The following is a 27,466-nucleotide window of genomic DNA, read 5'->3' on the forward strand; positions in this document are numbered from 1 at the left end:
CATGAACAGGGGAGGGGCAGAGAGAGAGGGAGACACAGAATCGGAAGCAGGCTCCAGGCTCTGAGCCATCAGCCCATAGCCCGACGTGGGGCTCGAACTCACGGACCGCGAGATCGTGACCTGGCTGAAGTCGGACGCTCAACGGACTGCGCCACCCAGGCGCCCCTCTCAATTCCTTCTATATCCAACTATTAAATTTTGTCTTTCTTTCAAAACCCAACTTCAAAACCAACTATTATAGTGCCTAACTGATTGTAGGAACGCACTATTTCCTTTCTTTTTTCCAAGAAGTCTTAACAATTTACCCTCCTCTGATCTCTGTTATTCTTTTTTTTTTTCACTTTTTTTTTTTTTCAGACAGAGCTCAAGTGGGGGAGAGGGGTGGGGGGGGGTGGAGAGAGAGAGAGATTGAGAATCTTAGGTTCCACGCTCAGTGTGGAAAAGTTCATGTGAGGCTCGATTCCATGACTCTAGGATCATGACCTGAACCGAATCAAGAGTCGGATGCTCAACCAACTGAGCCAGCCAGGAGCCCCCCTCTGGTCGCTGTTATTAATCTCCCTTTTCCTCATTCTTAGAGCATGTTGTCAGATCTATGGCCCAGTGTGCCTTGATTTAGGCTGGGTGTGTGACTAGCTCTCCTGCCAAAATAAATCTGTAGAATAGCATGGACTTCAACCTTATGGAAGTCTTCATATTCCTCACTGCACTGTGTTTTCCACACAGTATGTACTAAATGTGTGTGTGTGTGTAGGTGTGTGTAACAGAATTACATTTAGCTAGTCTCCTTTGAAGCTGACTTCTAAAGAGACAAGTAAATTCTCTCTTGTCCAACTCGATTTGTATCTCCTGATATCCATTCCATGTCCTGCAACCTGAAATTATGTGAGGCTGACGGTCTCCACCTCATATTCTTGTAGCCATTGAAAGCGCTCAATTTAAGACATAACAGGTGTCCCAACTGGAGATGGGCAACTTGCTCCAGAAGCAGATTTAAATCAACCAGAAAGATCATTTTAAAGTTCTAACCCTAGACATCTCACTATAAGAAATTGTGGTCTTTGTGAACATCATTCAAAAGGCACCATGGTACAATGAGAAGGGCTTGACCTTTGAACCCCATATCTAAAAATTTACTACCTCAAGTGCTTTAATGATAACAATTGATTGAATATTTATGGTCTAACATTAATCCACAGAATAACCTAAAGCAGTAAGTCTAGTCCAAATCCCATCCCTATTTTACTGATAAAGATACTGAAGATCAGAGAGTCAACTTTCTTTCCAAGGTTACACAGCTAGTTAATGATTGTAGCAGGACTGGAACTCAAGGCAATGAAACTCAAGCCCCAACTCTTAACTTCAAGTGATACTGCTTTATTAAGTTTGTTAGCTTCAGGGACGTGGGGTTGGGGGGCTCAGTTGGTTGAGGGTCCGACTCTTAATTTCAGGTCAGGTCATGATTCCAGGGTTGTGAGATTGAGCCCCCTGTCAGGCTCTGCATTGAGCCTGCTTGGGATTCTTTCTCTCTTTCTCCCTCTGCCTCTCTCTCTGAAAATAAATAAAAATAAATAAACTAAAAAACAAACAAAAATAAATACACAGATAATTTCTACCTCATTGGGTTGTTGAGGTAGCAATCCAATGAACACTTTCACCTAGAACTGTGGAACTTTATCAACCCAAATCAATCTGAGTTAAGATCTTTGGTAGAAACAAGGGAACCTCCTATATAATGCCCTAAATTCCATCCTCTGTATTCCAACTGATTATTGGCTTCCCAATGACCCAGGTAGAATTGGGTCTCCAACAGGGAGCAAGATGCCTTCCTTGGTCCTTAGCAGTTTAAACACATTTGCTGTGAATGATTGAGGACTTTAAAAGAGCACTCGCCACATTTTATTGACAGTAGCTTTTCCCTTTACAAATAGGAACAATTGTGTGAATTTACATATGTATCAACCTGAGATGGGTTAGCTGTGTAAAACACTGGTGAGGAAAACTAAGGTCTAGAAGGGAAACTGTCTTTAGTTTCACAAAGGATAGGAAATCTTAACTCCTGCTTCCCACTGAGAAAAATAATGGACAAAGAAAGTACAAATGACCTATAGTCCCCCTCCTCTTTTTCCACAACAAATGGTCGACATCCAGTGACAATATTATGATGTTGATTTTGTTTAAAGCTGGCATATCGTCAATTTTAATTTCTTTCTTCTTTCTTCTTTACATATGGTGAGATAAGGCCAGTGAGTGTGTACCTTCTGATGACTCACTTCCTTTTGATCCTCTCCCTCTTTTTTTTTTTTTTAATTTTTTTTTTCAACGTTTTTATTTATTTTTGGGACAGAGACAGAGCATGAACGGGGGAGGGGCAGAGAGAGAGGGAGACACAGAATCGGAAACAGGCTCCAGGCTCCGAGCCATCAGCCCAGAGCCTGACGCGGGGCTCGAACTCACGGACTGTGAGATCGTGACCTGGCTGAAGTCGGACGCTTAACCGACTGCGCCACCCAGGTGCCCCATCTCCCTAACTCTTATTCAACCGAGATGACCATTTCCAGGGGCTTACACCTGGCACTACATATATTTTTTGTCCCTCATGTAATTAATAGATGAGGGGACCTGAGTTCTAGGGTCTGCGATTCCCTCTCTGCCGCTTTGACACCGGGAAAAGTACAGAATTTCTCTGAGATGTAGTAGCCTCATTCACAAATGGTAGCTCCATATGGATCAAGCACTCCTTATGTAAGGCACAGCGTGCTGGGGCAGTGTGCAGGGAGGATAATGTTGCCTTGGTTCCTCTGTAAAACCCTTGCAAGATAAAGTGCCCAGAAGCTTCACCTGGCTCCAAAGGGTGCTCGTTTTCATCCTGAGGAGATCATGTAAATGAAAGCTCTTTGTTAACTGTTAGGTGTGCCACAAATACTAGCAATGCAGACGTTCGTGATGAGGGTAGAGATGGTGATGGCCATGAAGAGGAAGACGCTGTGTGTAGGAAAGGGTTGATCCCACTCTTCTGGACTGAGGGTTCTGGAGAGGGTACCGGAGAGGCAAACAGCACCTTCGCTGGTATGGAAATGGGACAGGAAATGGGAGAAGTGTCTGCCTTGGTCGTCTACTGGAAGGTTGCTCCGTGGAGACTACAGCACATATATAAACATCGGGTTCAAGTTCCTAGTGACCAGATTCCTGAGATCTTGATTATATGTGTCAGTAAACAGCTTAACATACACCCCAGACAAGACCCCAGGCAGAGTTAGGCAGAAACTCAGACACAGAAGCGCCTGCTGTGTTGTTGGTAACTTTCTAAACGTCTCAATGAAATTTACAGATTGAAATTTTTTCAGAGCATCTCACTGGGAAAAACAGTCCCCTCCACATACTGTTATTTTTAGGATGTTGAGTACTCTCTGCCGTAAAAGATCAAAGTGAAACATTTGACATCCACACTAGTTTGCTCCTTGAAGTTAAATAAGATTAAAATATAGGAATGACAAAATTTTGTCTCTCATTTTTTTTTTGCATACGATGCCAATACAGTTTCTAAAAGGAATCTCAAAGTTATTATACTCTATTACTATCATTCTTATCATAGATGGCTCTATGTATATCATAGCATGATTTGTACTAGAGCCAAGATTCAGAACTCTAGAGCCAAATATCCGTTTAATTTTTTGTAATGTTTGTCATTGTGGATATAATCAGTGTGGATAAGAATCTAAAATAAGAGTTCAAAATTATTTGTATAAATACAAATGCAAATGCTTAGCGCCAGCAATATTTGTTTTCTACTGATCCTGTAACAGATTACCATACACTTAGTGGCTTAACACAATGCAGCTCTGGAGGTCAGAAGTTCAAAATCAGTTTCACAGGGCTAACATCAACATTTGACATAGTTGGCTCCTTCTGGAGACTCTGAGTGGAGAATCCGTTTCTTTACCTTTTTCTATTTTTAGTAGCCGCCTATATTTGGTTTGTGGCCCCTTCCTTCATCCTCAGAGTCTGCTTCCTTTATCGCATCACCTTCTCCTGTTCCATGGGCAAATTTCCCTCTGCCTCCCTCTCACAAGGACACTTGTGATGATGATATTTATGGCCTCCAGGATAATCTCTCCGTCTCAAGATCTTTTACTTAATCACATTTGCAAAATCTCCTTTGCCATATAAGTTAACGTTCGCAGATTCTGTGGATTAGGTTGTGGGCATTTTGGGGAGCCACGGTGCTGCCTACCACACAGGTGAATCGCTCATAACTGGGGCCTTGTGTAGACCTCACCCAGATGTCCTAATGATAAAACAGCTTTTAATTTCATGTCTTGATTTCTTTATAACAGTGAGGTTTTTTTAATGTTTATTTATATTTGAGATAGAGAGAGCAGGGGAAGGGCAGAAAGAGAGGGAGACCGAGGCTCCGAAGCAGGCTCTGTGCTGACAGCAGAGAGTCCTGACGTGGGGCTGGAACTCACAAACCACAAGATCATGACCTGAGCCGAAGTCAGACACTTAGCCACCCAGGGGCCCCAGTGAGTTTTATGGAGAACTCCAACTGGAGCAGGTGACATTCAAAATCATGAGACCAAAATTAATAGAATAAAAGAGAAAGTTGGGGCACCTGGCTGGCTCAGTCGGTAGAGCATGTGACTCCCGATCTCGAGATCATCAATTCGAGCCCCATGTGTAGAGTGTACTTAAAAATAAATAAAACCTTGGGGCACCTCGTGGCTCAGTCGGTTAAGTGTCCGACTCCGGCTCAGGTCATGATCTTGCTGTCTGTGGGTTTGAGCCCAGTGTCGGGCTCCGTGCTGACAGCTCAGAGCCTGGAGTCTGCTTTGGATTCTGTGTCTCCCTCTCTCTCTGCTCCTACCCCACTGGCGCTCTGTCTCTGTCTCTCTCTCAAAATAAATAAGCCTTAAAAAAAAAATAATAAATGAAACCTTAAAACAAGGAGAGAGACAGAGATAAAGTAATAAATTAAAAAGTCCCAATGTAAAAAGCCCCTCATATTAATTGAGGACAAGGTGATTTTATCCAGAGATCCTTTGCTTGCTCTCAATCTCCCTATGTTTAATTAAAAACTAACTCAAAGCTAATGAAAGCCAGCCTATGTTGAAAATCTTCAGGAGTAAACAAAACAAAAGATGCTTAACAGAGATGTATTAGTACTTTATCTAAGCGATTCCTCCTGAAACAATTTTCTTGTCGTTTTTGATACTAATATAATATAAAAAAAGTCAAATCAGAAATATGATGCAGTACAATCTCCTAAAAAAGAAATTCAATTTTCCAGGAATAGCTAATTCCTGAAACTTGAGATGCATCTTCAAGTATCTAGACCAAGTGTGTGCAGTCTGACTAGCCTGTCAGTAAAACCATAAAATGTATTTGAAAGAATCCTTAACAACCTAATGTAGGGTGAACAACAGACATTTAACCTTGCTAGAAAAATGCAAAGCTATCAGAAGAGAAATCTACATTTGACCTTTGAAGTGAGGTCAGCATTTCTGATCTCATCCCTGAAGGGGTAGGAGAGAAAGAGGGGAGTCTGGTGGAGGGGGAAATCTGACCTTGATCCCTGTGGCTTTAAGAACCATGGATCCACCCAAAAGTAATGATATTCAGAGAAGCATCAAGGGGGGGGGGGACGGTGAGGATGACTGGTCCTCACTTCAGTGAAAAGGCAGAGGTTTACGCTGTAACACCTGAGGATCTTCACATTTCCACATTTAAAGAAAATTTTTGTGTATGAGTTAATATTACGTGTAAATTTCAGGGGTTCGTGGCAACACCTGGTGATTCCTTTACGGACCATATGACAGAACAAATTGCACAGGGTGCTATTTTATTTTCAAGAGGACTCATGACATGTGCTCAAGTAATACAGATCCGCTCATCTAAAAGTCAACTTAAAGCTCAATTTTTTTTTAATGTTTATTTATTTATTTTGAGAGAGAGAGAGAGTGAGCAGGGGAGGGGCAGAGAGAGGGAGACAGAGAACCCAAAGCAGCAGGCTCCTTACTGTCAGCTCAGAGCCCAACACGGAGGGGTGGGGCGGGGCTCGACTTCACAAACTCTGAAATCCACGACCTGACCTGAAACCACTGAACCACCCCGGGCGCCCTGACTTAAAGTTCAATTGTTCACTGTTGTCATTTCTTACCGAGCATGTGTAGAAAGTGTTTTGTATTCCAAACAGCATTCCTCCCCCCAAAACAATTTCATTTTCATTTATCTCTTTTTTTCAAAAGTAATCTCTATGCCTATGCAGGGCTTGAAATTGCGACACGGAGATTAAGAGTTGCACGGTGTACCAACTGAGCCAGTTCAGGTGCCCCACCTGCAAACAATTTTAAATGTCTTTTCCAGTAATAGGAAGGGATGGTTGGTATCCTCCATTCGTCTCAATAGTTGCCTTTCTAAAATACCAACTTCATTGTCATAACTCAAATTGAATGTTAATAATCCCAAACTGCCGCTATGTAAAGAAACTGGTGTGCTTGTGTGAAAAGCAGATCACGCACAGATTATGCATTATTTCCAGTAATGGAAAAACTGAGGCACACGAAGAATGAGCAGACCAAAACCTCCAGTCGACAATGCTAGCCCAGTGAACTGACACCTGACTTTTGACCTCCAGTCAGATCATGAAAAATATACTAACTTCCCTCCCCAAAGCTGAACAGTTTTTTTTAATTAAGATTATTAACTGCAAATTTAAAATGTTAAAAAAATTTAATCCTTTTTAATCTTCTAAAGTATTGCTTCAAACGCAAATTCCCTGGAAGATTACTTCAGTTGTGCACTTCCTCCAGTCCTATGCTGACCCAACCATACTTATCTATGGATTTTGTTTTGTTTTATTATTTGATTAAGTCTCTTGCTACCCTTCTCTCTGGCAGGCAGGGGAATCATCTATCTGGAATGGAGCGTTTAGATTTGCTACTTTTAAACTCAAGGATTAGCTTTGCACTTGGGGAATCTTTGGGTAGCATCAAACCCTACAGAATTCTGCAATTTAATTTCACTTATGAATGTAAAGGGCTTACAGCTGTCTTTACAGTTCAATGAGGATTTACCAAGATGTTGCTCTCCCCAGTGGCAGAGACAAGTCTCCAACCAACAGGACTTCTGCGCTCCCCAAAGTAGATGGTTTGACCAAGGAGGATGAAATTAGCGCGCGCGCGCGTACACACACACACACACACACACACACACACACAGCATACCATCTGAGACTTTCAGAAAATGCAGATCTGGGGGGAAATCTTAGAGCATAAATTACTTTGAGGATTTTTAATTTTTTTTGTCTTTTTTTTTTTGCTAGATCTTAGTTGGAGAGATTTGTGCTCTTTCACATGCGCAGCTGTGGAGTCTCTGGGGAGATATCTTGCTCCTTTTCATTTTTGCATATCTGCCAAAAACCAAGATCTAAGCACCAAACGTACTGTCCTAAGCCCCGCACGTAATATAGGTAGATTCTCCAAAGGATGTTAGACAAGGAACTGATTAAAATCCAAAGTGGGCAGTGAGGCAGCCCCAGGGGTGGCATGATAAGGGGGAGAGACAGCTGAACAGGTGGGAGCCAAGCCTTTGTTTTGTGGTTGTGTTTGTTGTTATTGCTGTTTGTTTGATTAGTTCTCATTGTGGCTGTAACCATTTTTTTTTTTAATTTTTTTTTCAACGTTTATTTATTTTTTTTTGGGACAGAGAGAGACAGAGCATGAACGGGGGAGGGGCAGAGGGAGAGAGGGAGACACAGAATCGGAAACAGGCTCCAGGCTCTGAGCCATCAGCCCAGAGCCCGACGCGGGGCTCGAACTCACGGACCGCGAGATCGTGACCTGGCTGAAGTCGGACGCTTAACCGACTGCGCCACCCAGGCGCCCCTGGCTGTAACCATTTTTATAGAGTCGGCCAAATTAACAGAACTTTTGCTGCATACTGGTGAGATAAATATTGGTTACACAAATATATCACTGAACAAACCTGAAATTGATCCTTGCTTTGTGACCTTGGCCAAGCAATTTGATCTCTGTGCCTTTATTTCTTTGTCTCATGAGTTAATCCCAGTAAACTCTAGCATTTATTCTGGCTTCAAATAGTAATGGTTAATATTTACCGAGCACTTACTGTGGGTTGGGCAATATTCTAAGCACTTCCATATACTAACTCCTTTAATCTTCACAAAATCTTAAAAAAAAGTAAAGAGTAATATTACGCTCACTTAATGGATAAGGAGTCTGAGGCAGTAAAGTTAAATAATGTGTCCAGTGTCAAATAGCTTGTAAGTGACAAAATCAAAATGTAACTAGAAAGATGGACTCCAAACTTCATACTTTAATGAGAATTCTATACCATGTCTCTAAAATATGGAAAACAAAGAAAGGATGTGAATTTTTATATACTACCTCAAACTAGATCTCTCCAAAATGTAACCATTTTATTTTTAGAATATATTGACCTTAATCTTTGAATTCCACCCTAACCTGAATGCTCACCCCCTTTCAAAGACCAATTTTATCTCCAGGTTCCCCCACCCTTAATGTCATCTCTTAGTTTACGTCATTTTTGGCTCGTATCTTGGCTCTCTGAATGTGGCTCAGTAGATGATAGGAGAGAAGGCATTGTCAATCATTTGAGAACAAACAGGAACAAAAGTTGAATTTTTGTGCTTTGGAGAATGCATAGAAATGTCAAATGAAAGTCCAATAAGAAACAGATCACACATTTGAATTAAAGTAATTAGAAGGGTTTATTTATTTATTTAAAAAAATTTTTTAATGTTTATTTATTTTTGAGAGAGAGAAAGACAAAGCATGAGTGGGGAAGGGGCAGAGAGCGAGAGGGAGACACAGAGTCCAAAGCAGGCTCCAGGCTCTGAGCTGTCAGCACAGAGCCAGAGGCAGGACTTGAACTCACAAACTGTGAGATCATGACCTGAGCCAAAGTCGGGTGCTTAACTGACTGAGCCACCCAGGCGTCCCAAGGAGGTTTTATTTTTAAATGGACTTGACATTTATATGGAGTTTAAGGGAACCACAAGGAATAATACACCAACCTGGGGTTTAGTAGCAACAGAACTGTTAACCACCCTCCCTGGCCTGAAGGAAAGGAAGTGGTTACCAGAAGCCTGAAGGAGAGAGTTTTGTTGAGCAGCCACCTTTGGGGGAGTAACGACCTTGGATGGAGGGAAGTGCCCAGCCTGAGGCCAGCGGTCAGAGAGAGAAGAGGGATTAAATACTTGACGTCACTTTTTTCTCTCTCCTATCTCCTAGAAAGGCTTCCCACTGGCCAAATCCAACAGGAAACCATTGGCAAGGGAGTCGGTTTGTGTGAATCTACACAGATTAGCCTCCTGGGGGAGGGAGCAAGGTAGACAAGGATGAAGAGTACATGGTGAGGAGCAAATGAAGATACCAGGTGGACCTATATCAAGCTGATATTCACTAGAGAGAGCCGCTGTGGGTCCAGACAGGTCATATCCCCCAGAAATAAATTCCCAAGAACAACAGGTAGCTCAAAACTACCTATCCAAACCCCTAGAGCCTTTAATGCTTACCAAATGGTTTGCTTTTACCACCATTTATCTACAAAACATCTCTTTTGTAAGTAATTTTGAAGAAATTCCTTTCTTTATGCTCTAGTCTGAGACTTCAAGGTCAAAATGTTAGTTTTTTTCTAAGAACATTGTGTAAAAGTTTTGGGGAATTAACCAATTTGACTTGCATCTCAAACCCACCAGACCCTCCAGCAAAGTGTCAGGATACAGCAGTTACTAGTTTTATCATTAAAGTATTGATAACTTTCAAAGAAAAGGAAATTATATTCTGCATTCTTGTGGCACCCATCAATAAACCACCTAGCATCTTCGTATCTTTTCCGTTCAAAGCACCTTTCCATTCTTTTATTAGTGGCTCCTCCCATTCTCTATTCAAAGCAGGGCAAGGTTTGTTCTGCTTTGTTCTGTTTTTTTTTTTTCCAATTAATAAACCTTAAGGGATGACATATTAGGCAATTGCCTAAGATCATGCTGTAGAACAACATGGTGCTGGAAGAAATGTAGGAATCTAATCATTGTTAAACAGCAATACCTCAGGACCTCGCTGGAGATCTCTGGTTTGAAATGAAAGGAATGACATGGTCTGGTTGTGTCTTGAAAAGATCACTCAGGTTGCTGTTAGAAGGATCCATTGGAAGTAAAGAGTAATGTCAAGGGGACTCATCAAGAGGCCATGGGAGTACATTGACGGAGGGATGATGATCGTTTGGATTTAGGAGGTGTGGAAAAAAAGATAAGACGGAGGAAGGTATTTAAAAGGTCAACTCAGCAGGACTTGACAACAGATGGGACCTAGTGTACTAGGGAGAGGGAGGTGTTGAGAATAGTTCCTAGGTTTTTGGCTTACCTACCTGGATTCATCTCATCCATCCTTGAAATTAACCCTGGAAGGAGATTAGGTGTGGGATAAGGGAGGAAGATCAAGAGTTCACTCTTCGATGTGTTGAATTTTAGTTCTTTTGAGTAATTCGAGTGGAGATGACAGGAAGAAACCTCTGTGATGCGTAAAATGCCGAGGTGCGTGTTTCTGGCACATCATGAAAAACAATCCGTGACTGTTGTTGTTATGTTACTATTCCTTCCATAATCTGCACCCAGTTTACCCATCCAGACCGAAGCAGTACTATTTGTTTTCAGATAAAAGTCGTCATCTTATTTCCATCTAATCTATTGCCAACCTGTCCTGTCCTTATGGCCCAGTTCAGATGTCACTTCATCCATGCTCTAAGCTTTTTCTTATTACCAATAAAACCTCCAGCTTCTGGAATCCTGTAAAAATGTGTGATTCTCCAGATCTGGATGTTGGCATTAATCCAAACTGTGCCAGCCTCTGACCAGAATCCCTTATTTCTCTAGCTCTGACACTCACACTCAGTTATCTTCTCTTAGATATCTTCTCCAAGACCAATTTTTGATGTTCCTTCCATTTTCCCCAGCAGCACCCCTCCCATCTTCCCTTCCTCCCCTACCCATCATTTCAACCACATTCTTGTCAATGTGGTTGAAGTTTTGTGTTTCAGCTCTTTTGTTACAACTGCCTAGCAAAATCGAACCCTGGACCCATCATCCACCACCTCCAGGACTTTATCTAGGCTGTGAATACCACTGGAGAAGATGTCTCCTCACCAAGAGCAGTCAGAACATTGAAGCAACTATAAATTTGTGCTATGGTCCTTGCACACAATTGGTTCCCTCCCTACAATCAGGCAATTCTTGTAAGTGTCCCTAAATTTCCAACCCACCATCTCCCCACCCCGTAGCTGTCAGCAGATGATTTTGCTTCTTTCTACAGGCCATAAAGAAGACTCCAGATGGGGCCTCCATTTTCTGGCACAAATGCGTGAACATATCTGAATCTATACCTACACTACCTTAATTTTCTCAGATCATAAGATGGAAAGGGCCCCATCCATATAAAGCTACTTGTTATATAAACTCCATTTTCTACCCCAAGTACCCCCTCCAGGAGTTTGATTTTCTCTCCTGGAACACCAGTGCTTTCTTCTGTATGACTGCCTCCCATCATCATTTAAACATGTTCAATTCACTCCCACCTTTAAGTTAAAACAAAATGTCTCCCTTGCAGTCACAAAAGACACCCTCTTGCAGTCCTGTGTCTTCCTACTCTTCTCCCTCTCCCATCCTCCAGGCTCGGCCTCCACTTTATTTACTCTCTTGGGGATACTCGATACTTCTTAAATCTGACTCTTTCCTTTGCTTTCATCATGTTGGATTCACCTAGTTTTACTTTAAACCTTCTGATCAGTCCTTCTCCATTACGGTCTCCTCAAATGCTTGTGTGTTCTGAGTCTCTCTTCTTTCTTGACCTTCTCTTTGGGCAAACTTACTACTCACGTAGGCTGCAAATTACCACCTGTGCTGATGGTCCCCAGAGCATAAGTATCTCGACGCCAATTTCCCTGTTGATGTTCAGGCTCAAATATTCAACCATCTCCTGAATATCACTAATTGATTGTCCCACAGGCACCTCAGGTTTATTAGGATTATCACATACTCGTCACTTTCCCTCAAACTGCTCTTTCTTCTGTATTCTGTATCTTAATGGATGGCAGTGTAATTTCTAATACAAATCTGAACGTCACCTTTTAGTGTCTAAGTTCCTTAAGGCACAAATAGTATCTAGCACCTCGTGCAATGCTTGGCACACACTAGGGACTCATTACATACATACTGAAGAAATGAATAAATTACTCCTTACTCTCGTTTATCCCTCATATTCAATAAATTACCAAGTCCTGTCAATTCTTCCTTCCAAATACTCTTCAAATCTTTCTTGTTATCGTGGACAGTAGCCTAGTCCAGGCCACAATTATTACATTAATTGTCTCTTAATTAATCTCTTCACCTCCAGTCTTGTCTCGTGTAGCAGGGATGGCTAATTATATCCAATATCCACATTCCCTTCTTCCTAGAATTGAACACCATGCCTCCCAGCTAGAGACCACATTTCCCAACCTCCCTGGCAGCCTCGTATGACCAAGCTACAATGTCACCTGGCCAAGGAAGTTCTGGTCAATAACCTGAGAATGGAAGTGACATGTGTACCTTCTGAACCACAGTCTTTAAAAAAAAAAAAACATGTTTGTCCTCCTTTTCTTTTGCCTTTCTGCAGTCTGGATTGTGATGAGACAGTAGTGAGTCAGGTTCAACCTTACAAGTGAAAACCTTAGGGTGTGAAGGAACCACAAGAGAAAAGGAACCCTATCCTCTTGGACTGTTTGCCACCTCAAACTTTTACGGGAGAAATAAATAAATCTGTCTGAAGGAAGCCATGGTTATTTGGCTTCTGTTAAAACAACCAAACCGATGCCCTAACTGTTAATCCCTTCTCTCTCCCAGCCAGAATCTTTCTTCTGAAATACAGCTAAAACAATCTTATTACATTGCAAATCTGATCAGGACTTTCCCCTTGTCTTATTTGTTTGTTTATTTGTGTGAGTAATCTCCATGCCCAACATGGGGCTCAAACTCACGACCCTGGAGGAAGAGTAGCATGCTATATTGACTGAGCCAGCCAGGCACCCCTCCCCTCATCTTACTTATTTTTATAGACTTCAGAGGGCTTAGTATGTGATCTCTTTAAAAAATTTTTTTTTATGTTTATTTATTTTTGAGAGACAGAGAGTACAGAGTGGGAGCAGGAGAGGGACAGAGAGAGTGGGAAACAGAATTCGAAGCAGGCTGCAGGCTCTGAGCTGTCAGCACAGAGCCTGACGGGGGCTTGAACTCATGAACTGCAAGATCATGACCTGAGCCGAAGTTGGACCGACTGAGCCACTCAGGCGCCGCAGTATGTGATCTTTTTTTATAGCAAGCATCCAACAGTGTTGATTATTGATTGACAAATTAGGAAGTTCATTTTCTAGTGGAACCTAAGCTATCAAAGTTTACTCACACTTGTATGTGATATCACACATACTCACCGAATGAGAGAGCAGCTTGAGGCTTCCTCAACGTCTGCAATCACTCTGGATCGGCTTCCCACCCCCACCCCCCGCCCCAACTCCATTATCTGATGACCAGTGAAAGGGTCAGCAATCTTTCTGATGATGAGAATTATCCATAAAGAGGAAGTAGTCCCATATATGCCACTGGCCACTGTAATGGGAAGGAAGGAATACAAAAAATTGGGAGAAGCAGAGAAAATAGCACAGAACTCTGTTGAGTGAGAGGCAGTAGAAAGTTGTTAGGAATTTATTCATACTTGGCAGGGAAGGGGGTACCTGTAACCACGACAGACGAAGCCATTGTAACATCTTGAGCTGCTGCATTTCTACCAGGAAGATGACTATTGCAAATTTCGGTTTCTCTTCAGCTAAAATTTGTTGAGCCCCTCCATGAGAAAATCTCCTAAAATAGTGCAATGTTTCAAGTTCCACTCCCCCTCCGGATAGGAGTGTTAGACTACCTGAGTCTTAGCAGGATCTCCCAGAATAAGACCATGTTTGAAGTCCCCCTGCATGCATCCTCCCAAGATCTAATCCACGCAACTCCTAGAGTTGCCCTAAAACGGGGATAGTGCCAGACACGCCATCGAGTTCAAAGCTACCTCCTGCCCCCAGTGTATGTTTTTTAAAAGATGTTAATTTTGGGGGCACCTGGGCGGCTCAGTCGGTTGAGCGTCCAGCTTCGGCTCAGGTCATGATCTCGCAGTTTGGGAGTTCGAGCCCCGCATCGGGCTCTGTGCTGACAGCTCGGAGCCTGGAGCCCGCTTCGGACTCTGTCTCCCTTTCTCTCTCTGCCCCTTCCCCGCTCACACTCTGTCTCTGTCTCTCAAAAATGAATAAACGTTAAATAAATAAATAAATAAATAAATAAATAATAAAATAATAAAAGATGTTAATTTTTCCACCCTCATATTTTGTTTGATAACTATGAGTTGTCAGTGAGACTCTATCATAAAGTACTATTTATAACGCAGTTGTTTCTCACAAAGCACTCTATTACACTTGTCACTTGGAAGTGACAGCCACATTTTTGTGTGACATACAGAACAAATTAAACTAGCCGAATAAAGGCACCTGGGCAACTGATACCTTCAGTTGGGTCCCTGCAAATCCTCATTCGTTTGTATTTACTTTCTCTTCTTCTTCTTTTCGTCTTTAATTCAAGTTTTATACCTCAAGGAAATTAGCTACACTACATGTTAAAAGGCAATGAGGATCCTTTGGAACCCAGAGTGTCCTTATTCTCGTGAAGTTTTTCAGTGATACAAGTTTTTGTTGTTTTCCCCCCAGGGGTTGTCAATCACAAGGCAGGGAAGAAAGCAACAAGTTTTAAAGCAATGTAAATAATCCAAATTCCCAGTTGCAAAAAATAAATAAATAAATAAATCAGCAAGCAAGCAAGCAGCATGCTTTCTAAAAACTTACCTGCGTTTTCAACCCACTGAAGTTTTGAAAATTCCTGTTGTTGACCTGAGCAGGAGAAATACCTGAAGCCTTGAGGCAGAGTAGCTTTCAGAAGAAAAAAACACATTAATATTTCATGTGGAAGGAATTCTTCAAGGTGCCTATCAGTTCTCCAAACCAGTGACATCATTCGCTTTCACTTCCACGTGTCTTTTGAGTTCCATTTGGTATAATTACCTCTAGTCTTACTTTTACGTGTTTTATCTCATAAAAGCAGTTATCATTATATAGCAATATAATAATAAAAATAAAGTATGTATAATAATTTGCCCCTGGACGGTACACAGCAAACTTTTTGTTGGCTACTGCTACATGCTCTTGGTGGCCATCATAGTAGGCAGAATAATGGTTCCCCCAGATGTTTATGTCCTAATTCCTGGTACCTGTAAGTATGTTACCTTATGTGGCAAAAGCAACCTTGCAGATGTGATCGAGTTAAGGACTTTGAGATGGGGAGATTATTTTGGATTATCTAATCAGTTGGGTCCTTAAAAGTAGAGAACTGTTCCCAGCTGTGGTCAGAAGAAGATGTGACTGTAGAAGAATAGCCAGAGGGATGCAATATCACTGGCTTTGAAGAAGGAGAAAAGGAATCACGAGCCAGGGAATGTGGGTAGCCTCTAGAAGCTGGTAAAGGGGAAGAAACAGATTCTCTGCTAATAATGTTCAAACTTGGGGACATTTGTGTGATTGGTATTGCATTCCTTGTGCTATGCTCTGGTTTTGTACTCAGGGAATATTCCTGGAGAGCTTGACTGGACAACTGAACAGGGCATAACTGACAATGGCAAAAATAGAGTAAACAAAATAAAATAGTTTAATTTTATAGTTACTTTATGTCCTATTTTGACAAAAGTTTCTGGAACCAACCTTGGGAGCATCTTTTCCATTGTGACCTGATAGATGGGCAAAAGTCCTGATAAATATTGGGAAGGTGGCCACAGGAAAGTGAGGGGCAGGACTTCTCTGAAGGCACAGTAGTCCCTTTCTTCAAGGAGACAGCCATGTATTAGTTGATCAGACACTTGACTATTAGCTCCCATTAATTTTAGTTATTAATAATTAGTTGTGATCCAAGGAAATGTGATATAGCCATGAAAATTATCATGCATGTTCATTTTTTTTCACAGATGTTCATGAAACGTTGATAGAAAAAGAAGGTAATAGGACAGTATGAGAATACTTGACAACTTTTATTTGGAAAATTTGGGGAGGATATATAATAAATATTTACAATGTCAATCTCTGGGCAGTAGGCTTTCAGGAGAGGTATATTCTGTGTGCTTATCAATATAACTTTTTTTTTTTTTAACAATGAACTACCTGTACTATATAATAACACATGCTATTGTAACACATGTAAATGTATAACACATGTAAATGTATAGCAACACTAATGTGAACTTTCTAGGGTCATATTTCCATTAATAGCTGTGCAGACATGCTGGGGATATAACAATTCCCCTTGGAGCCTCAGAGCTGGTTACCCCCAATGGCAGACAAAAGTAGGAAACTGACCTTGGTTGAGAAATACCAGCCACATTTCTCATCAGGACATCCTGAAAACCTTTCAAACACTTATCGGTGAAGTATGTTTGCCCCATCTGGTTCTTAATAACCCTCCAGAGATAGGAGAGACAGCCACAATCCCAGCCCAGGCTAAATAATTATACAAAGAGAAAAACAAATGGCCACCTTGCTCTTGGAGTGATAGATACCATTCCAGGACCAATCCTGAACTTTGCCAGCACAAGACAATGTTCAAGAAAGGCTTAAACTTAGAAGCTAACTAATGCCACGACTCAAGGTGCTCAGAATGCTTGAAGTCAAGTGATTGAGAAATTTATGGAGAATACCATATTTTACCTCCTCTGTAACTACCTGTTGAAGATTACCCTTGCATTGCAGTCCTGGTATATAATGTTCGATGCTAATCCTCCGATCCCAGAACTCATTGTTGCCTATGTAGGACATGTCATAGAAGAAGAGAAAGTTGCCATAAGTGAAGATGGACTGAAAGCACTTGTAATTTTCTCCAGTGGAGATATGTGAAGGGCTCTTCATGCCTTGCAGAACACCAATAGGGTTTTTTTTTTTTTTTAATTTACATCCAAATTAGTTAGCATATAGTGCAACAATATCTTCAGGAATAGATTCCTTAGTGCCCCTTACCCATTTAGCCCATCCCCCCTCCCATACGCCTTCCAGTAACCCTCTGTTTGTTCTCCATATTTATGAGTCTCTTCTGTTTTGTCCCCCTCCCTGTTTTTATATCATTTTTGTTTCCCTTCCCTTATGTTCATCTGTTTTGTCTCTTAAAGTTCTCATATGAGTGAAGTCATATGGTATTTGTCTTTCTCTGACTAATTTCACTTAGCATGATACCCTCCAGTTCCATCCACGTAGTTGCAAATGGCAAGATTTCACTCTTTTTGATTGCCAAGTAATACTCCATTGTATATATATACCACATCTTCTTTATCCATTCATCCATGGATGGACATTTGGGCTCTTGCCATACTTTGGCTATTGTCGATAATGCTTCTATAAACATGGGGGTGCATGTGTCCCTTCGAAACAGCACACCTGTATCCCATGGATAAATGCCTAGTAGTGCAATGACTGGGTCGTAGGTAGTTCTATTTTTAGTTTTTTGAGGAACCTCTATACTGTTTTCCAGAGTGGCTGCACCAGCTTGCATTCCCACACCAGTAAGGTTTTTAGGGCAGGAATAGGACAGACTGTACATGTATGTGGGACACCCCCTCAAATGCGATTTTGCCAACATTCAGGACTGGATGTTGAATTAAGACCTCACCACAGCTATAGAAATACTATGGAACTGAAAACTCTGAAGAGGTTGGCATTGCAAAATATCCTTATTTGACTTAGAATGGATTTTATATCATCAGTTCAGATACATTTGTTGACTAAAATGGCAGACACTGAATACAAACTTTTTGTTGATACCAGAAAGAAGCACATTCAGCTGAATTTCCTCACCGCTGCTTTTAAATCACCAGAGACTCTATTGTTGCAGAGGCTTAGACTTCTAGCTCCAATTTGAAGAAATCAGCAGTAGCAGTTCGAGAACAAAACACATAGTTATGTGATTGAACTATAATCACCCATTGGGAAACAGAGTTTCAGGCTTAAGTTGATAGAATTTTTTTAAGCACTGCATTTGTAGTATAGTAAAGATATAGAAGGCAAGATTTGATGTATAAGTACTTTATTGTAATATTTGTCTTTTATAGTAAACAACAGCAACAACAACAACAACAACAAAGCTATGTCAATCTTAAGGGTTTTTTTCTTCAGTTGCTTAGATAAAGGGAAACTGGGCTAATCCATCCTGGTTTGGAATGTAAGACTTTCAAATCTAATATAGTCAAAGTTTCTCATGAAGATCTTCAAAATTAAGTTGTATAATCTTAGGAATTATCTGTATATGCATTGAAACGGGTGTTACTGGATTTGTGGCCAGAGCTATGATATAATAAATTTATTTACAAGTTTTCTTTCTCTTCTTGAAGTAGACTTACCAGCAGCCTTCTGATTGTGGTATGAAAGCAGACAAAAGAAAACTGTATGTATAACATAAAACTAGACTTTATTCTATTTTTTTTTTTAATTTTTTTTTTCAACGTTTATTTATTTTTGGGACAGAGAGAGACAGAGCATGAACGGGGGAGGGGCAGAGAGAGAGGGAGACACAGAATCGGAAACAGGCTCCAGGCTCCGAGCCATCAGCCCAGAGCCTGACGCGGGGCTCGAACTCACGGACCGCGAGATCGTGACCTGGCTGAAGTCGGACGCTTAACCGACTGCGCCACCCAGGCGCCCCAACACTAGACTTTAAAGGATACCGTCCGATACCACTGTTTGTACCAAAAGCATTTGTTTAATGTAGGACACTTAAGAGAGGCATGACTCTAAATCGATAGCTGTTGAAAAGAAAGGACATTTTGTACAAAATTAGCGACCTATTTTACGGTAATTATATTGTATTGGTGTTAGTACTGTTTGTAATTTTTTAAAAAGCAGCTTTCCTATTGTTTCTATCGTACACGACTCTTCTTTCTCTAGCAAGACCATTATAAAGAGGTTGTCCTACTCAATTTGCATTTACAATCAGACCTTCCTAGTCTAAGAATCACAGAATTACCATTCTCGGTGATACAAAACTTTGTTTAAAAAGTTTTTTTAAATTAAAAAAAAATTTTTTTTGCGTGTATTTATTTTTGAGACAGAGAGAGACAGAGCACAAGCGGGGGAGGGACAGAGAGAGAGGGAGACAAAGAATCCGAAGCAGGCTTCAGGCTCTGAGCTGTCAGCACAGAGCCCGACGTGGGGCTTGAGCTCATGAACCTGCGAGATCACGACCTGAGCCAAAGTCAGACTCTCAACTGACTGAGCCACCCAGGCACCCCTAAAAAGTCGGTTTTTATATAAGTGTTAAATTCTTATATTATTCACAAGGAGAAGTCTTATTTCATCATCTATGGTCTCCATAGATGTTGTCATCTACCAAAGACATCTTCAGAAGTTCAAAGGCCAATGGCCAAGTAGAGAGGTCTCAAATTTTAAGATAATCCGTACATCAAAAATTTTTGCTGATTTCCACCTCAAACAAAACTTCACCAGACTCTGAAGTATATGAGTGTCAATGGCCACTTATAATTTTTTAAAATATGTTAAGTAAGTTTAGAAGCTAAGGTGGTGTCTTTGAGTGCTTGGTATATAACCAGTGACATGAGATCTCAACTGGTAGGAACCCCAAAACATTTGAAATAGTGTCTCAGGCAAGAAATAAAAAAAAAACATAGTTAAGGTAAGTTTTTGTTTTCCAACAGCCAGCAGCTAATTGAATAATGGTTCTACGTTTCAGCACTCTAGACACCAAGCTAGTGAAACAGAGCACCTCCCTCCCGTAGTGACAAAGAACAGTTGTGGGTCTTAGCTCTCGCTAGCTCTGGATCCCAGCTTCCCTTAGGATCTGGAGATGGACAGCTGGTGCCAGGTGTGTGCTGAAAGAATTCCCGGGAAACTCATGGAAATAGGTAAATTCACAGTAAACCTGATTTAAGTTCCTGCGTGGCCAAGAAATTTACTTTTTGCCTATAGATGTTTTGAAGCCCCAGTAGGGGTCTACCTTTCAGCTTGCTCCTAACTGTTCACTTCCTTTAGTGAGTAATGATCATTATCAGCATCACCAGTAACACTTTTGGTCTTCCTCTTTGCTAGGTATTGTGCCAATAATGCTGATATGTGGTATTTATCATTTTTTGTTCTCATAGGACCCTGAGGTGGGTGTTAGCCTTATCTTCGTTCATGAGGTTGAAAAACGGTTTCGGTCGTTCCTGTTTCACGCAGGGGCTATGTGGCACAGTCCGGTGTTGAACCTGGGCAGTCTGACTCCACAGCCTACTATCTTAACCGCTTTTCTACCAACCACTCCACTCAATAAAGGAAAAAGGATTCATCGTCTTTGGACATTTCACAGATTACCATTATGCCAGTGTTGTATTCCTCACCACCAACTAAGTAACCATATCGTCTTCTCTAAGAGCTCCTCTCTGTTTTATAAAATATCTTATTCTTGCTCTAGGCATAAACACTGGGGAGTGGGGGAGGGTGCTGCAGAGAAAAGGGGGCCTTCTCACCCCTGGAGAGCTGATTAATTTACAATTAGCAAAGGCTAAAAGGTCCTTTTCTGAAACTTTTGCTTGGGGGCCTAGAATTAAAACTTAGTCGCCGAATCCTGTCTCTTTTTTGAGGAAGAAGATCCATCACTGGGTCTCGTGTTCCCTCTTCACAGCTCAACTGAGACAATCCCCTGATGTGGAGTTTTAGGGGAGCCTCTGCTGGTCATCTTTTATATAGTTTTTTTGTGCTGATTCTCAAAACTTGATCTTTTACTTTTCCAACCATATATTATAAAAATAAATATACAGAGAAGATGAAAGCATTTGAAAAAATAGGGCAGTGGACAGCCATAGACCCATCCTCACTTAGACTCAACCCCCATATACCTGCTGCCTAGTTGTTAACATATTTTGGCATATTTGAATTTATAGCGACCCTTCACTACTAAATACTGTAGTGTATATCTTCTAAGAATAAGAACATTCTCTTACATAATCACATATGCTTAGCATACCTAAGAAAATTAAAACTATTACCCTAATATCATATAATATGCAGTCCACATTCAAATTCTCCCATTTGTTTCAAACGTGTTTCCTATGACTGATCTCTTCTAAACCAGTTTAAGACAACGTATATGCTGGTTGCGTCTCATTAGTGTTTTTCATTCTAGAAGAAACTTTCCCTATCCCTCCTTTGTGTGTGTGTGATGCCAGCATTTTTGAAGATACTGAGAAGTTTTTGTGTAATGTTCCACATTCTGTATGTGTTGGATTGTTGACTCTTGGAGTCATTAACCTGTTTCTCTAGCCCTTATAGTTGCTGTAAACTTAAGGTTTGAGGGTTTGAATGGGTTTTGGCAGAAATATTTCAGAGGTGATGCTTTTGTGCTTGGGGTACATGATGTCAGGTGTGTTATTCTAATGTAAGATGAGACCTTGCCTTTGTAAAGATGTTTCATTCTCCTTGAAATTAGCAAGACATCTGTGGGATTACGCTTTGGCATGCTTAAAATACACTCTTCTACTGCATCTTTTCATCTGATGGCTTTATAATCCATTGATGATCCTTCCATTTACCTTCCATCTTCATTGACTGGCTTTCATTCTTCTGTAAAGAGTTTAAAATAATTATTTTTCTCCATGTGATTATGACACCAACTTATTGTGTGCTTTTAACTGGGGGGGGGAATTGATTTCAGTTTTAGAGTTTTTCTTTTTTTTTAACTTTTTATTTATTTATTATTATTATACCCTTTTGGAAGAGGGAAAAAAAGAGCAGGGGAGAGAGGCAGAGGGAGAGAGAGAATCTCAAGCAGGCTCCACGCTCAGTGCAGAGCCTGACACAGGGCTCGATCCCACGACCCTGGGAACATGACCTGAGCCAAGATCAAGAGTCAGATGCTCAACTGACTGAGCCATCCAGGTGCCCCTAGGGTTTTTCTTTTTGACCGCTTTTACCTTTTTGTAAAAAGAACACTTACAGAGTTCAACGTTTAAAGTATATGACAAGATAGACACCCCAAAAAATTGAAAGCAAGAACTCGAACAGAAATTTGTACGCTCATGTTTAAAGTAGCGTTATTCACAGGAGCCAAAAGGTGGAAGGAACCCAAGTGCATAGTGATGGATGAATGGAGACACAAAATGTGGTACATTCACACAATAGAATATTATTCAGCCTTAAAGATGAAGGAAATTCTGCCACATGCTGAATGGATGAACCTTGAGGACATTATGATAGGTGAAATAAGCGAGTCACAAAAAGTCACCTACTGTATGATCCCACTTCTACGAGGTACCTAAAGTAAAAAATTCATAGAGAAAGAATAATGGTTGCCAGGGGTTGGGGGAAGCACAGAATGAAAAGTTGTTTAACAGATGCAGTTTTAGTTCTCAAGATGAGAAGAATTTTGAAGACTGAACGCACAACAATGTGAATGTAGTTCACACTACTGAACTATACATTTAAAAATGGCTCAGATGGTACATTTCCTGTGATGTGTATTTTACCAAAATTAAAATTTATTAAATTAAGAATAAAAGAATACAGACTCAAGGGGCACCTAGGTGGCTCAGTTGGCTATGCATTGGACTTTGGCTCAGGTCACAATCTCATGGTTTGTGAGTTCGAGCCCGCATCGGACTCTGCACTGACAGCTCAGAGCCTGGAGCCTGCTTCAGAGTCTGTGTCTCCCTCTCTCTCTGCCCCTACCCCCCTCATGTTCTCTCTCTCTCTGTCTCTCTCTCTCAAATATAAACATTAAATTTTTTTTTAAAAGTACACAGACTCAGAATGCCTTTACTAGTGAATTCTACAAAACATTTAAAGAATTAAGGCCCATCCTTATCAAATTCTTCCAAAACATTGAAGTGGAAGGAAACACAGCCAAACCCAATTTATAAGGCCAGCATTACCCTTATACCAAAGCCAGATGAGGACACTACAAGAGAAGAAAATTACAGAACAATATCCCTGATAAATGAACATAGATGCAAATATCCTCAACAAATACTAGCAAACTAAATTCAACAATATGTTAAAGGAGCATACACTATGACCAGGTGGGATTTTTTCCCTGGGATGTAAAGATTATCCAACATTAAGGAAATCAATAAATGTGAATTACTACATTAACAGAATGAAGGATAAAAATTATATGATCGCCTCAACAGATGAAGAAAAAAAATTTGACAAAATTCAGCATTTGTTCAAACTCTCAACAGGGGCGCCTGAGTGGCTCAGTTGGTTAAGTGTCTGACTCTTGGTTTTGGCTTAGATCATGGTCTCAAGTTTTTGAGTTCAAGCCACATATCAGCCTCTGTACTGACAGTGCGGAGCCTGCGTGGGATTCCCTCTACCTCTCTCTCTCTGCCCCTCCACTGCTCATGCTCTTTATCTCTCTAAAGAAAGAAACTTAAAAAACAAAAAAGCTCTCAGCAAATTAGGTATAGAAGGAATGTATCTCAACATATAAAGGCCACATATGATCAATCCACACCTGACAACATACTCAATGATGAAAAGCTGAAAGCTTTTTCTCTAAGATCAGGAACAATACGGGGATGTCCACCCTTGCCAATTCTATTCAATGTAGTGCTGAAGTTCTAGCCAGAGACATCAGTCAAGAAACGAAAATAGGGGCGCCTGGGTGGCGCAGTCGGTTAAGCGTCCGACTTCAGCCAGGTCACGATCTCGCGGTCCGTGAGTTCGAGCCCCGCGTCGGGCTCTGGGCTGATGGCTCAGAGCCTGGAGCCTGTTTCCGATTCTGTGTCTCCCTCTCTCTCTGCCCCTCCCCCGTTCATGCTCTGTCTCTCTCTGTCCCAAAAATAAATAAACGTTGAAAAAAAAAATTTAAAAAAAATAAAAAAAAAAAAGAAACGAAAATAAATGACATCCAAAGCAGAAAGGGAAAAGTAGAAATGTCTCTGTTCACAGCTGACATGGAATAATATACAGAATAGCCTAAAATACCAGCAAAAAAAAAAAACTGCTAGAAATGATAAAGACAGCAAAAGCAAATATATAAAAATCAATTCTGTTTCTATACAGTAACCATGCACCATTTGCAAAAGAAAGAAAACAATCCCGTTTAAAATAGCATCAAAAAGAGTGAAATACTTAGGAATAAATTTAACCAAGGAGGTAAAAGTTGCTCAGCCTGAAAACTATAAAACACTGATGAAGTGAAGAAGAAACAAATAAATGGAAAGATACCCCATGCTCATGGATTGAAAGAATTAATAGTGTTCATACTCCCCAAAGCTATCTACAGATTCAGTGCAATCTCTATAAAAATTCAAATGGTATTTTTCACAGAAATAGAAAAAAATCCTTTTTTTTTTTCATTGTCAAGTCGGCTAACATACAGTGTGGTCTTGGCTTCAGGAGTAGATTCCCATGATTCATCACTTTACAACACCCAGTGCTCATCCCAACACTTGTCCTCCTTGGTACCCATCATCCATTTTCTCCACCCCACCAACTCCCAACCTCCCACCCCCATCAACCCTCAGTTTGTGCTCGGTATTGAAGAGTCTCTTATGGTTTGCCTCCCTCTCTGTTAAACAATCCTATTTTTGTAAGGAGATTATATGGAATCCCAAATTTAAAAAAAAAAAAGACCCTAAATAGCCAAAACAATCTTGAGCAAGAAGAACAAAACTAGAGACATCACACCTCCTGATTTCAAACTATATTACAAAGCTATATCAATGAAAGCAATAAGATGTTGGCATAAAAATAGACGTTAGATAAATGGGACAAAATAGAGAGCCCAGAAATAAATCTGCACGTATATGGTCAATTAATTTTTGACGAGGGCACCAAGATTGCAAAATGGGGAAAGGATAATGTTTTCAATGAATGGTGTTGGGAAAACTGTGTAACCACACACAGAAGAATGAAATGGAGCCCTATGTTACACCTTAAAGAAAAATCAACTCAAAATGGATTGAATGCTTAAATGTGAGCATTTAATAAAACTCCTCAAAGAACACATAGAGGGAAAGCTCCTTGACATTGGCATTGGCAATGAATGATTTTTGGGGGTATGACACCAAAAGCACAAACAACAAAAGCAAAAATAAACAAAACTTAAAATTAGACAAAAATATACATCAAACTAAAATGCTACAGCAAAGAAAAACAATCAGCAAATTAAAAGGCAACCTGTAGAATGAAAGAAAATACTTGCAAACCATGTATCTGATCAGAGGTTAATAATCAAAATATATAAAGTACTCCTACAACGGAATGACAACAACAAAAAAACTTCATCAAAATACATTTTAAAAAGGGCAAAGGACTTGAATAGACATTTCTCCAAAGAAAACATACCAGTGACCAACAGGTACGTGAAAAGGTGCTCAACATCATTAATCATCAGGGAAATGCAAATTAAAACCACGAGATAATATCTCACACCTGTAAGGGTGGTCGTTATTATAAAAGCAAAAGAGAACAAGACGTTTGTAAGGACGTGGAAAAAAGGGAACCCTGGTCTGTTGGTGGGAATGTACAGCGATACAGCATTTATGGACGATAGTGTGGAGGATCCTAAAATTTAAAAACAGGGCTATCATATGATCCAGCAATCACACTTTTGTGTATACATGCAAAAGAATTGAAAGCAGGGTCTTAAGGAGAAATCCACCCTCCCATGTTCACTGCGACATTATTCACAATGCCAAGATACGGAAACAACCTAAATGTTCATCAACAGATGAATGGATAAAGAAAATGTAGTGTAGGGGTGCCTGGGTGGTTCAGGGAGTTAAGCTTCCAACTCTTGATTTTGGCTCAGGCCATGGATCACCATCGTGAGATCAAGCCTGGAGTAGAGCTGCATGCTAGGCATAGAGCCTATTTAGGATACTCCCCCTCTGCCTCTGCCCCGCCATTGCGCGTGCGCGCGCTCTCTCTCTTTCGCTCTCTCTCTCTTTCTCTCAGACAAAAATGTAGTATATACATACAATGGAAAATTATTCTGCCTTTAAAAAGGAAAGAAATCCTGCCATTTGCAACAACACAATGGATCTGGAGGACATTACTCTGAATAAAGTAAACCAGACTTGGAAAGACAAGTACTGAATCATCACATTTATATGTAGAACCTAAAATAGTCCAATACATAGAAGCAGAGAGTAGAATGGTTATCAGGAGTTAGGGGGAATAGAAGGCAGGGAGATGATGATCAAAGGGTACAGAGTTTCAGTTACGAAAGATAAATAGAATTTCTCCTAGATAGCCTGGTGCTCATAGCTACAATACTGTATTGTATATTCAGAATTTGCTAAGAAGGTAGGTCTTGTGTTAAGTCCTCTTATTACACACACATTATCATTGCCATGATCATTATCATCATCATCATTGTCATGAAGGGTGTAGAAAGAAACTTTGGCAAGTTTTGGTTGTGTCTATGGCCTTGATGGTGGTGGTTTCATAGGGGTACTTATGCCCAAACTCACCAAGTCGCACATATTAGATATGTACAGCTTTTCATGCGCCAATCATACTTCAATAAAGCAGCAAAACAAAGTATATTAAAAGATATACTTAAGAGAAATCTCACTTCCCACCCCTCTCCCCTCTATTCCTATAGGTAACTATTTTTATTCATTTCTGATTTGTCTTTCTGGAGCTTTATTTTACAAACTTAAGGAACTACATATATGCATTCTTCTTTTCCCTCCTTTCTTACATATCAAGTAATGCAGAATGTGAGGTGTAGATCCAATTTTATCCCTTTGCAGAAAGATTATAATGAAGTAAATGGATTCATAGCTTTGTATGTTTTAGATGTTATAGAAAAGGTATCCCCTCTTACTGATGGGAACAGTGGAAGTCACACACATCTCTGCAGGAGAATCTCTGGCAACTTTTATTTCCACTGTTACTCAAATGGAGAAGACTGTTCCTCGTGCCCATGAGCAGGCAGACAGATGCACACGCACTATATTTAGTCTTGTAAAGAAACAAGATGTTTAGATTTTGATAACGATTATCAGGTTCTTTTTTTTAATGTTTATTTATTTTGGGAGAGAGAGAGAAAGAGCAGGGGAGGGTCAGAGAGAGAGAGAGAGAAGAGAATCCCAAGCAGGCTGTGCACTACCAGCCCATCCTCAGGGTGGGGCTCCATCCCATGAATCACAAGACCATGACCAGAGTCTCAACCAAGAGTCTGAGCCTCAACCAACTGAGCCACCCAGGTGCACCAATTGTCATCAGTTGCTAATTGACATTAGTCTCTTTGTCAAGGTTTCTACACTTGAGTTTGCTTTTTCTAATAACGTTGATGATAAAACCTTAAGAAAACAACCAACGT

General features: G+C 40.6%; 1 pseudogene; it reads left to right on the plus strand.

Moving 5' to 3' along the window:
• The first annotated feature begins 10,568 nt into the window (after nucleotides 1-10,568).
• Nucleotides 10,569-20,394, plus strand: LOC115499063 (annotated as a pseudogene).
• The last annotated feature ends 7,072 nt before the right edge of the window (nucleotides 20,395-27,466 follow it).

This window comes from Lynx canadensis, chromosome D4 (genome assembly GCF_007474595.2).
Source record: "Lynx canadensis isolate LIC74 chromosome D4, mLynCan4.pri.v2, whole genome shotgun sequence".
Taxonomy (NCBI): Eukaryota; Metazoa; Chordata; class Mammalia; order Carnivora; family Felidae; genus Lynx; species Lynx canadensis.